A 15,980-nucleotide genomic window follows, 5' to 3' on the forward strand; every position below is an offset into this window, starting at 1 on the left:
TAATTGCTTAGCTTCATAAAGAATCTTGATATTTTCTGACCAGGTAGTGGTGCAATGTACAGAGTATTGATTGACCTGAGAGGCTGAGGACCTGGATTTGAAACCTTGAAGTCACAGGTTTGAAGCCCAGGGTCACTGGCTGGAGCCCCCTGGTCAAGGCATGTATGGGAGGCAGTCAAAGAACAACTAAAGGCCCTGGGCGGTTGGCTCAGTGGTAGAGCATCGGCCTGGCATGCAGGAGTCCCGGGTTTGATTCCCAGCCAGGGCACACAGGAAAAGCGCCCATTTGCCTTTCCACCCCTCCCCCTCAACTTTCTCTCTGTCTCTCTCTTCCCCTCCTACAGCCAAGGCTCCACTGGCCCGGGTGCTGAGGACAGCTCCATGGCCTCTGCTTCACTTGCTAGAATGGTTCAGGCCACTGTGAGCAATGCCCCAGATGGGCAGAGCATCACCCCCTCGTGGGCATGCTGGGTGGATCCCGGTTGGGCGCATGCGGGAGTCTGTCTGACTGCCTCCCCGTTTCCAACTTCAGAAAAATACAAAAAAAAAAAAAAGAAGAAGAAAGAAAGGAAAGAACAACTAAAGTGCTGTAACTACGAGTTGGTGATTCTTATCCCTTCCTGTCTGTCTCTCTCTCAAAAAAAACCCCACATAAAAAAAAAAAGAAGAATTTCTATTTCCTAGAGCAAAATCTTCCCATTTTATTCTTCAGGAATCTCATTTATTCTTTGTCCTTTGTTATTTCAAACATTAATCAGCTTGTTATTTTATATAAAAATATTGAAATTTTTGTGTATCTATAGACAGTCTGAAAAAAAATTGATATGTTTATGATGTTGAATCTTCCTAGCTATGAATGTTATATATCTTTTCATTTTAAGTAAATTCTTGTATGTCTTTTGGTAGAGCTTTTTAATTTTCTGCATAAGGTCTTGCATTTTTTTTCTTTCATTGCTTTTATTATTTTTTAAAACTTAAAACATTTTTTACTGATTGAAGTTATTGGGGTGGCAATGGTTAATAAAACTATATAGGTTTCAGGTGTATAATTTTGTAATACAGGTCTTGCATATCCTGTTTTAGATTTATTCCTGGTATTGTGGGGTTTGCTGCTATTATAAATGAGATCTTGTTATGTACTATTTTTTTCTTTTCGAGGGGTGTAGCAATGAAGTTGATTTTTTTTTTTTAATGTGAAAGGAGGGGAGATGATGAGACAGACTCCCGCATGTGCCCTGACCATGATCCACTCGGCAACCCCCACCTAGGGCTGATGCTCAATCAACCAAGCTGTTTTCAGCACATAAGGCTATTGCTCAGAGCAACTGAGCTATCCTCAGCACCTGGGGCGATGCTCAAACCAATGGAGCTACAGGCTAAAGGAGGGGGATAAGGGGGAGAGACGCAGATAGTTGCTTCTCTTGTGTGCCCTGATTGTGAATTAAACCTGGGAAATCCATATGCCGGCCGATGCTCTGTCCACTGAACAAACTGGCCAGGGCCAAAGTTGATTTTTATTTTTAAAATATTTTTATAAGATTTTATTTATTCATTTTAGAAACAACAGAGAGAGAGACTTTTTTCTTTCTTTTTAAAAAAGATTTCGTTTTAAAGAGAAGAGAGAGAGAAAGAAAGAGGAGTGGGGAGGAGCAGGAAGCACCAACTCCTATATGTGCCTTGACCAGGCAAGCCCAGGGTTTTGAATGAGTGGCCTCAGCATTCCAGGTTGATGCCTTATCCACTGCACCACCACCGGAGGTCAGGGCCAAAGCTGATTTTTTTTAATGTTTATTAAATTTTAATGGGGTGACATCAATAAATCAGGGTACATATATTCAAAGACAACATGGCCAGGTTATCTTGTTAATCAATTATGTTGCATGCCCATCACCCAAAGTCAGATTGTCCTCCGTCACCTTCTATCTAGTTTTCTTTGTGCCCCTCCCTCTCTCCCTCCTTCCCTCCCCCCGTACCCCCCAACCACCACACCCTTGTCCATGTCTCTTAGTCTCGTTTTTTTGGTTGGGTTTTTTTTTGTATTTTTCTGAAGCTGGAAACGGGGAGAGACAGACAGACTCCCGCATGAGCCCGACCGGGATCCACCCAGCACGCCTACCAAGGACGAGGCTCTGCCCACCAGGGGGCGATGCTCTGCCCCTACAGGGCGTCGCTCTGCCAAGACCAGAGCCACTCTAGCGCCTGGGGCAGAGGCCAAAGAGCCATTTCCAGCGCCCAGGCCATCTTTGCTCCAATGGTGCCTTGGCTGCGGTTGGGGAAGAGAGAGACAGAGAGGAGAGAGGGAGTTGGGGTGGAGAAGCAAATGGGCGCTTCTCCTATGTGCCCTGGCCAGGAATCGAACCCGGGTACCCCCGCACGCCAGGCCGACGCTCTACCGCTGAGCCAACCGGACAGGGCCTCTTAGTCTCGTTTTAATGTCCCACCAATGTATGGAGTCATGCAGTTCTTGTTTTTTTCTGATTTACTTATTTCACTCCGTATATGTTATCAAGATCCCACCATTTTGTTGTAAATAATCCGATATGTCATCATTTCTTATGGCTGAATAGTATACCATGGTGTATATGTGCCACATCTTCTTTATCTAGTATTCTATTTTTTTTACAGTAATTAAAGCCTTTAAGCAAATTCTTGGCCAATACAGCAAGAATCCATAAGAGTAGTGTCCTTAACATGTTCACCAAGTCCATGTTGGCACCATCACCATTCCAAATCCCTGCAAATGCAACCCAACCCCAGTTCAGTCTGTTAGGAGCTGTCACAAGGAGCAGGAGTCCAGGAAAAGTCCACATCCAGGAAAAGTCAGCATGGCACTGGAATTGTTGTCACAATTCTCTACTTTGCAGCTCACGTCCAAGTCCCAATGACCGCTGCTTCTAGCTGGTAATGATTCAGGTAGACTGGAAAAGCCATCTGCAGCATGTGTGGAGATGGAGCTTCTGTTCTCCTCTGCCTGGAGAGATGAGACCAGGTTGCTTTTCCCTGGGGCTCTGTGACTGTGGCATGGTAAAGAGAACCTTGGGATACACTAAGCTGGGTGGCAAAGGTAGATTCATAATAGAAGTTGGCAAAAGGGGGAAAGAGAGCTCTAAATTAGGAGTAGGTCCCAGCCTGAAATATGAGTGGGGCATTGAGTTAGGAGGAATAAAGGAAACACTATACATTAAAGCAGCAGAAAATAGGACTATCAACACCCACAACAGAGATCTCCGAGGGAAGAATAAAAAACCTGACTTTTCTGGCAAGACATAGGCCCTTGTGCAAATGAGATCAGTTTACCTGCTTCTTGGAAGAAATACCCTAGGCTCATCCACAGTGTCGTAGATGGGGCCAACAGCCCTGGGCACCTTCAGCCTTCCATGGCAAACCCCAGCATTCTGGGCAAGGTTAGGTCATAGGTAGCCGGAGCAGGCCTGGAAGAGAGAGAATGCTCCCTTAGGGGAGCAAGGGGGAAGCCTACCTTCCAGTGTCCCTGTTTCCTCACAGCAAAGGCATGTAAGTCTGGCAGGCTTAAGCCAAAGCTGATTTTTAAATATTGATATTATAGCCATTTACGTTGCTAAACATATTCTTTTTAAACAAACTTTTAATTTTAGAATAATTTTATAGTAATAGAAAACTATATAAAGAGATAGTCTAGAGAGTTCGTATATACTCTTCACCATAGCATATTTGTCAAAACTAAGAAAGCCACATTGCTATATTACTACTAACTAAACTTCAGACTTGGTATGGATTTATCAGTTTTCCCACTAATGTTCTCTTTCTGTTCTAGGATCCAATTCAAAAATACTACATTGCATTTAAGTTGTCCTGTCTCTTTAGTGTCCTCTGGTCTATGACATTTGCTCAGTCTTGACTTGTTTTTTGTGACCTTAGCACTTTTGAGGTATACTAAAGAATTTGGATTTGTTTGAAGTTTTCCTCATAATGAGACTGGGCTTGTTTTTGGAAGAAACACTACAGAGCTGACGTGCTCTTTGCATTACATCATACCAGGGACGTGGGACAGCCCCATGACATCACTGGTGATGCTGACCTTCATCACTTGCTTAAGGTGGTTTCCACGTTCATCCACGGCAAAGTTACAGTTTTTCCCTATTCATTCTCTGTTCTCTGGAAGAATCTAGCCCACCCTCAAGGAGAGGGGAGGAATTAAGCTCCACCTCCTGAAGGGGGTATATTTACATGTATTATTTGAAATTCTTCTGTAAAAAAATGATTTGTTTCTTTTCCCTTATATACTTATTTATATATTTATGTGCTCATTTATTCAGTCACTTGTTTTTATCAGAATGAACTTGTGCATATTTCTTTAATAATTTTGAGTTATAAAACCAGTACTGCTGAATATTATTTGTCTTGTTGTTCAAGTTGTTCCAGCTGGAGGCTTGTTCAGGTTGATCCTGTTCCTTCTCACATGCCCTCATCCTTTTGTTTGTGAGCACTTCCTTAATTGCTGGCACTTGAAGCTGCTTCCTACGCATCTTATATTTTTTTCTGCCTCAACCCTAGAATCAACCATTTCTGAAGGAGCCATGGTTCCTTTTAAATTGCCTGAATATTCTTTTGTTTTCTATGATGACAAATTTATCAGCTATAAATCTTGATAATTTGGGGGTTTTTTCTTTCCAATCTTTATACCTTTATTTTTATTGTCTTACTAAGATGGCCAGGACCTCTTAGTAAGATAAGACAGTGTTGAATAGAAAAGATGATAGTGGGCATCCTAATCTTGTTGGATGTTTTATTTTATTTTATTTTTTAATATTTCTGAAGCTGGAAACGGGGAGGCAGTCAGACAGACTCCCGCATGCACCCGACCGCGATCCACCCGGCACGCCCACCAGGGGGCGATGCTCTGCACCTCCGGGCGTCGCTCTGTTGTGACCAGAGACACTCTAACGCCTGGGGTAGAGGCCAAGGAGCCATCCCCAGCACCCGGACCATCTTTTGCTCCAATGGAGCCTCGGCTGTGGGAGAGGAAGAGAGAGACAGAGAGGAAGGAGGGGTAGCAGAGAAGCAAATGGGCGCTTCTCCTATGTGACCTGGCCAGGAATTGAATCCAGGCCGACGCTCTACTGCTGAGCCAACAAGCCAGTGCTGCGAACTGTATATTTTTAATTAACGTCTTGGTGGTTACCCGGGAGAATACAATTAACATTGTAACTCGAAACAATCTACTTTGGACTAATTTTTTTTTTATTGATGAGAGAGAGAAAAAGAAATATCAATTTGTTATTCCACTTATTTATACATTCATTGGTTGACTCTTATTTGTACGCTGACAAGAGATGAAACCCACAACCTTATTATATCAGGATGACCCTCTAACCATCTGAGATACCAGGCCAGGGCAGGATTAATTCAATAGTATATAAAACAATTTGCTCCAATATGCCTCTGTTCCCTTTCCCCTCCTTTGTAGTATTGTCATACAAATTACTTCTTTATACATTATAAGCCCATCAACACAGTTTTATTATTATTGCTTTATATAGTTATCTTTTACAACAGATAGGACAATAAAAGTGCTACAAAAATCCTTTTTTTCATAATAGCTATGGAGTTACCTTCAAGTGTCTGTCTATTAAGTCCCAAATATTGGTCCCCTCAAGGACATGTTCTTTTTTTAAAAAAAGTTTTAAATTTTAATTTATTGTATTGACATGGTTTAAAGTGTTCCGCTCAATATAACCCCCTCTACCCACCGCATCGTGCCCCCGCCCCGTACCCCATGTAAAGTCTCTTTCCATTCTCATTTCCCCCTTAGCCGCCTCCCCCACCTCCACACCCCTCTGGCTAGTGCTACCCTGTTGTCTGTATCTCTGTGTTATGTATATATAATTTGACTAATGCCCTCACCCTCTTTCATCCAGTCACCTCTTCCCCATTCCCTCTTCCCTCTGACAGCTGTCCCTCTGTTCCGAGTGTCCATGTCTCTGTTTCTGTTTTGTTCCTAAAAATATGGAATACTTTGCAAATTTGCGTGTCATCCTTGCGCAGGGGCCATGCTAATCTTCTCTGTATCGTTCCAATTTTAGTATATGTGGCTGCTTTCCCCCCCTGAATATGTATCATAATATACTGTTTCTTTGCTTGTCTCACAATCTTTTGTCAAAAACTGGACATTTTTGATACTCTAACAACTCTGGTATCAGACTCTTCCACCCTCGAGGTTTGTTGTTCTGGGTTGTACGTTTGTAGTTTATACTGTTACTGTTATTTTCTTGTTGCTGTTTACTTGTTCGGCAAGTTTTCTCAACTAATTCTGTGAAGTCTATATTCCCTGTATTACTGTGTGGCCCCTGAGTTATTCCCAAGCCTTTTTTTTAAGTTCTTGTTTTTATTTTTTATTATTATTTATTATTATTCTTTTTTTTAGTGAGAAAGAGAGACAGACAGACAGTAAGGGAGAGAGATGAGAAGCATCAACTCATACTTACGTCACTTTTAGTTGTTCTTTGGTTGCTTCTCATATGTGCCTTGACCAGGGGCTTCCAGCTGAGCCAATGACCCCTTGTTCCAGTCAGGGACCTTGGGCTTCAGGCCATCAACCTTTCGCTCAAGTCATGATCATGAGATCATGTCTGTGATCCCAATTTCAAGCCGGTGACCTGGTGCTCAAGTTAAAGTAGCCCGCACTGAAGCAGTAACCTCAGGGTTTCGAACCTGGGACCTTAGTGTCCCAGGTAGATACTCTACTTACTACACCACAGTCAGTCAGGCTAAAGTTCTTGCTTTTATTTTTATTTTTTTAAAGAATTTTTTTTATATTTTTATTTATTTATTCATTTTCATTAGGAAGAGAGAGGACGGGTGAAGAGATAGAACAGGGGGAGGAGCAGGAAGCATCAACTCCCATATGTGCCCTGACCAGGCAAGCCCAGGGTTTTGAACCGGTGACCTCAGCATTTCCAGGTTGTTGCTTTTCCCACTGTGCCACCACAGGTCAGGCTCTTGCTTTTATTTTTAAGCCTAGATTCCTTGGGGTCACACTTGGTAAGTATAATTTGATGGTCAGGCAGTGATTGGTCAAATAGATTTCCTTAAATTCCTTGTGTATATGTCTCCTGCCTTTTGCCATGGAGATCTGTGTGAGAAGGCATGGCTTCACGCTTCAGCCAGTTTCCATGGCAGCTTTAGATTTCACTGTCTGCTTGCACAGGGCCTCACAGTCAGCCAGATGTGAGTGACTCGGCTCTCTCCTTTTTCATTTCTTTCTTGGGCACTCACACAGCAATGTGATCCTTTTAGATCCCCAGGAACATATCGGACCTTTTCAAATTTTCTGTAGTTGTCTCATTCTCCAGGATTTCCTCTAAAATTCCAAGCCAAAGCATTTATATCTCTCTGTTGTCTGGAATTTAGTCAGCTTTTGGCTCCTGAACCTCTGAGTTGAAGAAGGAGAGAGAACGGGAATAGCCACAAGTTAAAATGTCATAGAATCTGCTGTCTTACCAATATTTAGCAGTTTCTCTTGCATAATTTTCATTTCATCTATGTCTTTGGTTAATTGCCAGAGTTTTGAAATGGTTGACTTTAGTTGGTTTGCCTGTATTTTCTTTCTTTTTTTTTTTTTAACAGGGACAGAGAGAGTCAGAGAGAGGGATACATAGGGACAGACAGACAGGAACAGAGAGAGGTGAGGAGCATCAATCATCAGTTTTTCGTTGCGGCATCTTAGTTGTTCATTGATTGCTTTCTCATATGTGCCTTGACCACAGGCCTTCAGCAGAGCGAGTAACCCCTTGCTCGAGCCAGCGACCTTGGGTCCAAGCTGGTGAGCTTTTTGCTCAAGTCAGATGAGCCTGCACTCACTCTGGCGACCTCAGGGTCTCGAACCTGGGTCCTTCGCATCCCAATCCAACGCTCTATCCACTGTACCACCGCCTGGTCAGGCTGTATTTTCATTGTTTTAGTGGAATAGCTAATTCACCAAAGCTCGCACTCTGCCATTGCATCTATCTCTATTGCTCCCATCTTTAAGAAAGTATAAAACTGTCTTTGTTCCTCATTCTCTTGCAGCTATGGCTTAATTTCTCTTTTCCCTAACAGTAGAACTCTCTAATAAAAGTTGTCATTCTTCAGTTTTTCCTACTCTTTCCCCTCTGTTTGTTCTTATCAAATGTATCAGAGCCTGACCAGGTGGTGGTGCAGTGGATAGAGTGTCGGCCAGGGACACAGAGTACTTTGAAACCCTGAGGGCGCTGGCTTGAGCGAGGGCTCACTGGCTTGAGTGCGGGATCACTGCCTTGAGTGTGGGATCATAAACATGACCTCACAGTCTCTGGCTTGAGCCCAGATGTCACTGGGTTGAAGCCCAAGGTTTCTGGCTTGAGCAAGGGGTCACTCACTTTGCTTTCATTTTAAGCAACCCCCACGCCCCCTTCAAGGCACATATGAGAAAGGAATCAATGAGTAACTAAGGTGCCACAACTATGAGTTGATGCTTCTCATCTCTGTCCCTTCCTTTCTGTCCCTGTCTATCTGTCTCTGTCTCTCCCAAACAAAAAAATATATTGGATATGTAATAAATGAATAAAACATTATTATATACATGAGTTTTAAAGATAATATAATGAAAACCCAAGAACTCACAAGATTAAACAAGAACATTAATAATAGTATCTATACCTGTATCATTTTGTGTCATTCCCCCCACCCCACGCCCGCCCCAGAAATTACCTCTCTCCTAAATTTTGTGTTTAACATTCCCTTGCTCTTTTTTTTTTATATGTGTGTGTGTGTGTATTTCATATTTGTGGAGATGCTTAATCAATACATTGTTTATTTGGCTTGGTTGTGAGCTTTGTAAAAATAGTATCATAATGTACGTGGTCTTCTGGGACTTACTTTTTCACTCATTATTTTATTTCCAAGATTCACCAATGTTTTATATGTAACTGTGGCTTGTTCATTCTTGATGCTGTATAATATTATTTGACAGTTAAACAAATTATTCAACCATTTATCTGTTGATGGAAATTTGGGTCATTTATAGCATTTTGCTCTTATGAACATTCTTGTACATGTCTCCTGGCATACATGTGTAACTACGTTTCTAAGGTACATTCCTAGGAATGGAATTGTTGGTTAATAGGACATATAAACATTTGGTTCAACAAGATTGTGCTATAATGTATTTTAAACTGATGACCCACACCCTAATCAATACTTGATATTGTCCCACTTTTTAATTTTTGTCATTATAATGAATGTAAAGTGATACCTCATTGTGGGCTCTATTAACATTTTTTCAGTCACTAATGTGATTAAGAATCTTTTCATGTTTATTGGCTACACATATTTCTTCTTCTGTGAAATGACTATTACAATCTTTTGCCTATTTTTAAAATTGGTATTTTTATAATTTTTATTGATTTGTAGGAACTATTTAATTATGTGGATACTCATCATTTGTCAGTTATACATGTTAGATATTTCTCCTCAGTTTGTGGCTTTTTTTCATGGTATCTTTAAAGGAGCAGAAATTCCTAATTTTAATTGAATTGAACAATTCAGTCTTTTCTGTAGAGATAGTACTTTTTGTATTTTGTCTTTCTTTAACATATGATCTTAAAGATATTCTTTATTTTCTTTTAATAAAAGCTTAAAAGTTTGCCTTTCCCATTTAAGTCCTTAATCTAACCAGGACTGATTTTTGTGTGGTATAAGGGGATAAGATAGGGAGCTAGTTTTATTATTTTCAAAATGGATAGCCTTACGATCTGAAGTGCTACCTCTGATGCACATCTGTGTAGGTCTGTTTCTGGGATCTCTGCTGTTTGCTGGATTTTTATCTCTAATCAGTACCACACTACCTCAATTGCTTTAGCTTCATAAAGAATCTCGATATTGCCTGACCAGGTGGTGGTGCAATGTACAGATTATTGATTGACCTGAGAGGCTGAGGACCTAGATTTGAAACATTGAAGTCACAGGTTTGAAGCCCAGGGTCGCTGGCTGGAGCCCCCTGGTCAAGGCATGTATGGGAGGCAGTCAAAGAACAACTAAAGGCCCTGGGCGGTTGGCTCAGTGGTAGAGCATCGGCCTGGCATGCAGGAGTCCCGGGTTCGATTCCCAGCCAGGGCACACAGGAGAATCGCCCATCTGCCTCTCCACCCCTCCCCCTCTCCTTCCTCACTATCTCTCTCTTCCCCTTCCGTAGCCAAGGCTCCACTGGCCCGGGTGCTGAGGACAGCTCCATGGCCTCTGCTTCATGTGCTAGAATGGCTCAGGCCACTGCGAGCAATGCCCCAGATGGGCAGAGCATCGCCCCTGGTGGGCATGCCGGGTGGATCCCGGTTGGGCGCATGCGGGAGTCTGTCTGACTGCCTCCCCGTTTCCAACTTCAGAAAAATACAAAAGAAAAAAAAAAAAAAAGAAAGGAAAGAACAACTAAAGTGCTGCAACTACCGAGTTGGTGATTCTTATCTCTCTCCCTTCCTGTCTGTCTGTCTCTCTCTCAAAAAACCCCCACAATTAAAAAAAAAAAAGAATCTCAATATTTGCTAGAGCAAAATCTTCCCATTTTATTCTTCAGGAATCTCATATATTCTTTGTCCTTTGTTATTTCAAACATTAATGAGCTTGTTATGTTCTATAAAAATATTAGAATTGCAGTGTATCTATAGACAGTCTGAAGAAAATTGATATGTTTATGATGTTGAATCTTCCTAGCTATGAATGTTATATATCTTTTCATTTTAAGCAAATTCTTGTATATCTTTTGGTAGAGCTTTTTAATTTTCTGCATAAGGTCTTGCATTTTTTTTTCTTTCATTGCCTTTATTATTTTTTAAAATTTAAAACATTTTTTACTTATTGAAGTTATTGGGGTGGCAATGGTTAATAGAATGGTATAGATTTCAGGTGTATAATTTTGTAATACAGGTCTTGCATATCTTGTGTTAGATTTATTCCAGGTATTTGTGGGGTTTGCTGCTATTATAAATGAGATCTTGTTATGTACTATTTTTTTCTTTTCGAGGGGTGTAGCAATGAAGTTGATTTTTTTTTTAACGTGAAAGGAGGAGAGCTGGTGAGACAGACTCCTGCATGTGCCCTGACCAGGATCACCCGGCAACCCCCACCTAGGGCTGATGCTCAATCAACCAAGCTGTTTTCAGCACCTACGGCTATTGGTCGGACCAACTGAGCTATCCTCAGCACCTGGGGCGATGCTCAAACCAATGGATCTACAGGCTAAGGGAGGGGGAAAAGGGGGAGAGACGCAGATAGTTGCTTCTCTTGTGTGCCCTGATTGTGAATTAAGCCTGGTACATCCATATGCCGGGCCGATGCTGTGTCCACTGAGCATACTGGCCGGGGCCAAAGTTGAGTTTTATTTTTAAAATATTTTTATAAGATTTTATTTATTCATTTTAGAGACAAGAGAGAGAGAGCCTTTTTTTCTTTCTTTTTAAAAAAGATTTTGTTTTAAAGAGAAGAGAGAGAGAAAGAAAGAGGAGTGGGGAGGAGCAAGAAGCACCAACTCCCATATGTACCTTGACCAGGCAAGCCCAGGGTTTTGAATGAGTGGCCTCAGCATTCCAGGTTGATGCCTTATCCACTGCACCACCACCAGAGGTCAGGCCCAAAGCTGATTTTTAATTTTTATTAATTTTAATGGGGTGACATCAATAAATCAGGGTACATATATTCAAAGAAAACACGTCCAGGTTATCTTGTCAATCAATTATGTTGCATGCCCATCACCCAAAGTCAGATTGTCCTCCGTCACCTTCTATCTAGTTTTCTTTGTGCCCCTCCCCCCTTTCCTCTCTCCCTCCTTTCCTCCCCGCGCCCGCCCTCCATACCACCACACTGTTGTCCATGTCTCTTAGTCTCGTTTTTATGTCCCACCAATGTATGGAATCCTGCAGTTCTTGTTTTTTTCTGATTTACTTATTTCACTCCGTATAATGTTATCAAGATCCCACCATTTTGTTGTAAATGATCCAATGTCATCATTTCTTATGGCTGAATAGTATACCATGGTGTGTATGTGCCACATCTTCTTTATCCAGTATTCTGTTTTGTTTTTTTTTACAGTGATTAAAGCCTTTAAGCAAACTCTTGGCCAATACAGCAAGAATCCATAAAAGAATAGTGTCCTTAACATGTTCACCAAGTCCATGTTGGCACCATCGACATTCCAAATCCCTGCAAATGCAACCCAACCCCAGTTCAGTCTGTTAGGAGCTGTCACAGGGAGCAGGAGTCCAGGAAAAGTCCACATCCAGGAAAAGTCAGCATGGCACTGGAATTGTCACAATTCTCTACTTTGCAGCTCACGTCCAAGTCCCAATGACCGCTACATCTAGCTGGTAATGATTCAGGTAGACTGGAAAAGCAATCTCAGCATGTGTGGAGATGGAGTTTCTGTTCTCTGCCTGGAGAGATGAGACCAGGTTGCTTTTCCCTGGGGCTCTGTGACTGTGGCATGGTAAAGAGAACCTTGGGATACACTAAGCTGGGTGGCAAAGGTAGATTCATAATAGAAGTTGGCAAAAGGGAGAAAGCTCTAAATTAGGAGTAGGTCCCAGCCTGAAATATGAGTGGGGTATTGAGGAAGGAGGAATAAAGGAAACACTATATATTAAAGCAGCAGAAAATAGGACTATCAACACCCACAACAGAGATTTTCAAGGGGAGAATAAAAAAACCTGAATATTCAGGCAAGACATAGTTAAGTGGCCCTTGTGCAAATGAGACCAGTTTACCTGCTTCATGGAAGAAATACCCTGGGCTCGTCCACAGTGTCGTATATGGGGCCAACAGCCCTGGGCACCTTCAGCCTTCCATGGCAAACCCCAGCATTCTGGGCAAGGTTAGGTCATAGGTGGCTGGAGCAGGGCTTGAAGAGACTGAACCCTCCCTTAGAGGAGCGAGAGGGAAGCCTACCTTCGAGTGTCCCTGTTTCCTCACAGTAAAGGCATGTAAGTCTGGCAGGCTTTAGCCAAAGTGATTCTTAAATATTGATATTATAGCCATTTATGTTGCTAAACATATTCTTTCTAAACAAACTTAATTTTAGAATAATTTTATAGTAATAGAAAACTATATAAAGAGATAGTCTAGAGAGTTCCTATATACTCTTCACCATAGCATATTTGTCAAAACTAAGAAATCCACATTGCTATATTACTACTAACTAAACTTCAGACTTGGTATGGATTTATCAGTTTTCCCACTAATGTTCTCTTTCTGTTCTAGGATCCAATTCAAAAATACTACATTGCATTTAAGTTGTCCTGTCTCTTTAGTGTCCTCTGGTCTATGACATTTGCTCAGTCTTGACTTGTTTTTTGTGACCTTAGCACTTTTGAGGTATACTAAAGTATTTGGATTTGTTTGAAGTTTTCCTCATAATCAGACTGGGCTTGTTTTTGGAAGAAACACTACAGAGCTGACGTGCTCTTTGCATTACATCATACCAGGGACGTGGGACAGCCCCATGACATCACTGGTGATGCTGACCTTCATCACTTGGTTAAGATGGTTTCCACGTTCATCCACTGGATAGTTACAGTTTTTCCGTTTTCATTCTCTGTTCTCTGGAAGAATCTAGCCCACCCTCAAGGAGAGGGGAGGAATTAAGCTCTACCTCTTGAAGGGGGTATATTTACATGTATTACTTGGAATTCTGTAAAAAAATGATGTGTTTCTTTTCCCTTATATACTTATTTATATATTTATGTGCTCATTTATTCAGTCACTTGCTTTTATCAGTATGAACTCGTGCATATTTCTTTAATAATTTTGAGTTATAAAACTAGTACTGCTGAATATTATTTGTCTTGTTGTTCAAGTTGTTCCAGCTGGAGGCTTGTTCAGGTTGATCCTGTTCCTTCTCACATGCCCTCATCTTTTTGTTTGTGAGCACTTCCTTACTTGCTGGCACTTGAAGCTACTTCCTACGCATCTTATATTTTTTTCTGCCTCAACCCTAGAATCGACCATTTCTCAAGGAGCCATGGTTCCTTTTAAATTGCCTGAATATTCTCGTTTTCTATGATGACCAATATATCAGCTATAAATCTTGATAATTTGGGGTTTTTTTTCTTTCCAATCTTTATACCTTTATTTTTATTGTCTTACTAAGATGGCCAGGACCTCTTAGTAAGATAAGACAGTGTTGAATAGAAAAGATTTTCATTAGAAAGAGAAAGGAGGGGTGAAGAGATAGAACAGGGGGAGGAGTTGGAAGCATCAACTCCCATATGTGCCTTGACCAGTCAAGCCCAGGGTTTTGAACCGGTAACCTCAGCATTTCCAGGTTGTTGCTTTTCCCACTGTGCCACCACAGGTCAGGCTCTTGCTTTTATTTTTAAGCCTAGATTCCTTGGGGTCACACTTGGTAAGTATAATTTGATGGTCAGGCAGTGATTGGTCAAATAGATTTCCTCAGATGCCTTGTGTATATGTCTCCTGCCTTTTGCCATGGAGATCCGTGTGAGCAGGCATGGCTTCACGCTTCAGCCAGTTTCCATGGCAGCTTTAGATTTCACTGTCTGCTTGCACAGGGCCTCACAGTCAGCCAGATGTGAGTGACTTGGCTCTCTCCTTTTTCATTTCTTTCTTGGGCACTCACACAGCAATGTGATCCTTTTAGATCCCCAGGAACATATCGGACCTTTTCAAATTTTCTGTAGTTGTCTCATTCTCCAGGATTTCCTCTAAAATTCCAAGCCAAAGCATTTATATCTCTCTGTTGTCTGGAATTTAGTCAGCTTTTGGCTCCTGAACCACTGAGTTGAAGAAGGAGAGAGAACGGGAATAGCCACAAGTTAAAATGTCATAGAATCTGCTGTCTTTCCAAGATTTAGTAGTTTCTCTTGAATAATTTTCATTTCATCTATGTCTTTGGTTAATTGCCAGAGTTTTGAAATGGTTGACTTTAGTTGGTTTGCCTGTACTTTCTTTTCTTTTCTTTTTTTTTAACAGGGATAGAGAGAGTCAGAGAGAGGGATAGACAGGGACAGACAGACAGGAATGGAGAGAGATGAGAAGCATTAATCATCAGTTTTTTGTTGCGGCATCTTAGTTGTTCATTGATTGCTTTTTCATATGTGCCTTGACCACAGGCCTTCAGCAGAGCGAGTAACCCCTTGCTCGAGCCAGCGACCTTGGGTCCAAGCTGGTGAGCTTTTTGCTCAAGCCAGATGAGCCTGCACTCACTCTGGCGACCTCAGGGTCACGAACCTGGGTCCTTCGCATCCCAGTCCAACACTCTATCCACTGCGCCACCGCCTGGTCAGGCTGTATTTTCATTGTTTTAGTGGAATAGCTAATTCGCCAAAGCTCGCACTTTGCCATTGCATCTATCTCTATTGCTCCCATCTTTAAAAAAGTATAAAACTGTCTTTGTTCCCCATCCCCTTGCAGCTATGGCTTAATTTCTCTTTCCCCTAACAGTAGAACTCTCTACTAAAAGTTGTCATTCTTCAGTTTTTCCTACTCTTTCCCCTTCTGTTTGTTCTTATCAAATGTATCAGAGCCTGACCAGGTGGTGGTGCAGTGGATAGAGTGTCGGCCTGGGACACAGAGTACTTTGAAACCCTGAGGTCGCTGGCTTGAGCGTGGGCTCACTGGCTTGATGCGCAGGATCACTGCCTTGAGTGTGGGATCATAAACATGACCTCACAGTCACTGGCTTGAGCCCAGATGTCACTGGGTTGAAGCCCAAGGTTGCTGGCTTGAGCAAGGGGTCACTCACTTTGCTGTAGCAACCCCCACGCCCCTTTCAAGGCACATATGAGAAAGAAATCAATGAGTAACTAAGGTGCCACAACTATGAGTTGATGCTTCTCATCTCTGTCCCTTCCTTTCTGTCCCTGTCTATCTGTCTCTCTCTCTCCCAAACACAAAAAAAATATATTGGATATGTAATAAAAGAATAAAACATTATTATATACATGAGTTATAAAGATAATATAATGAAAACCCAAGAACTC

The 15,980-nt window shown here is 41.7% G+C and overlaps 1 long non-coding RNA gene and 1 other non-coding gene across 2 annotated transcripts in view; one reads left to right on the forward strand and one right to left on the reverse strand.

Moving 5' to 3' along the window:
• Positions 1–15,980, forward strand: part of LOC136317299 (uncharacterized) — a 62,348-nt gene that overhangs the window by 27,845 nt on the left and 18,523 nt on the right. The window lies entirely within an intron of this gene.
• LOC136317949 (U6 spliceosomal RNA) lies at positions 5,980–6,082 on the reverse strand. The gene has a single exon (XR_010727938.1). It is a non-coding gene; the product is annotated as a U6 spliceosomal RNA (small nuclear RNA).

The sequence above is a fragment of the Saccopteryx bilineata genome, chromosome X, assembly GCF_036850765.1.
Source record: "Saccopteryx bilineata isolate mSacBil1 chromosome X, mSacBil1_pri_phased_curated, whole genome shotgun sequence".
NCBI lineage: Eukaryota > Metazoa > Chordata > Mammalia > Chiroptera > Emballonuridae > Saccopteryx > Saccopteryx bilineata.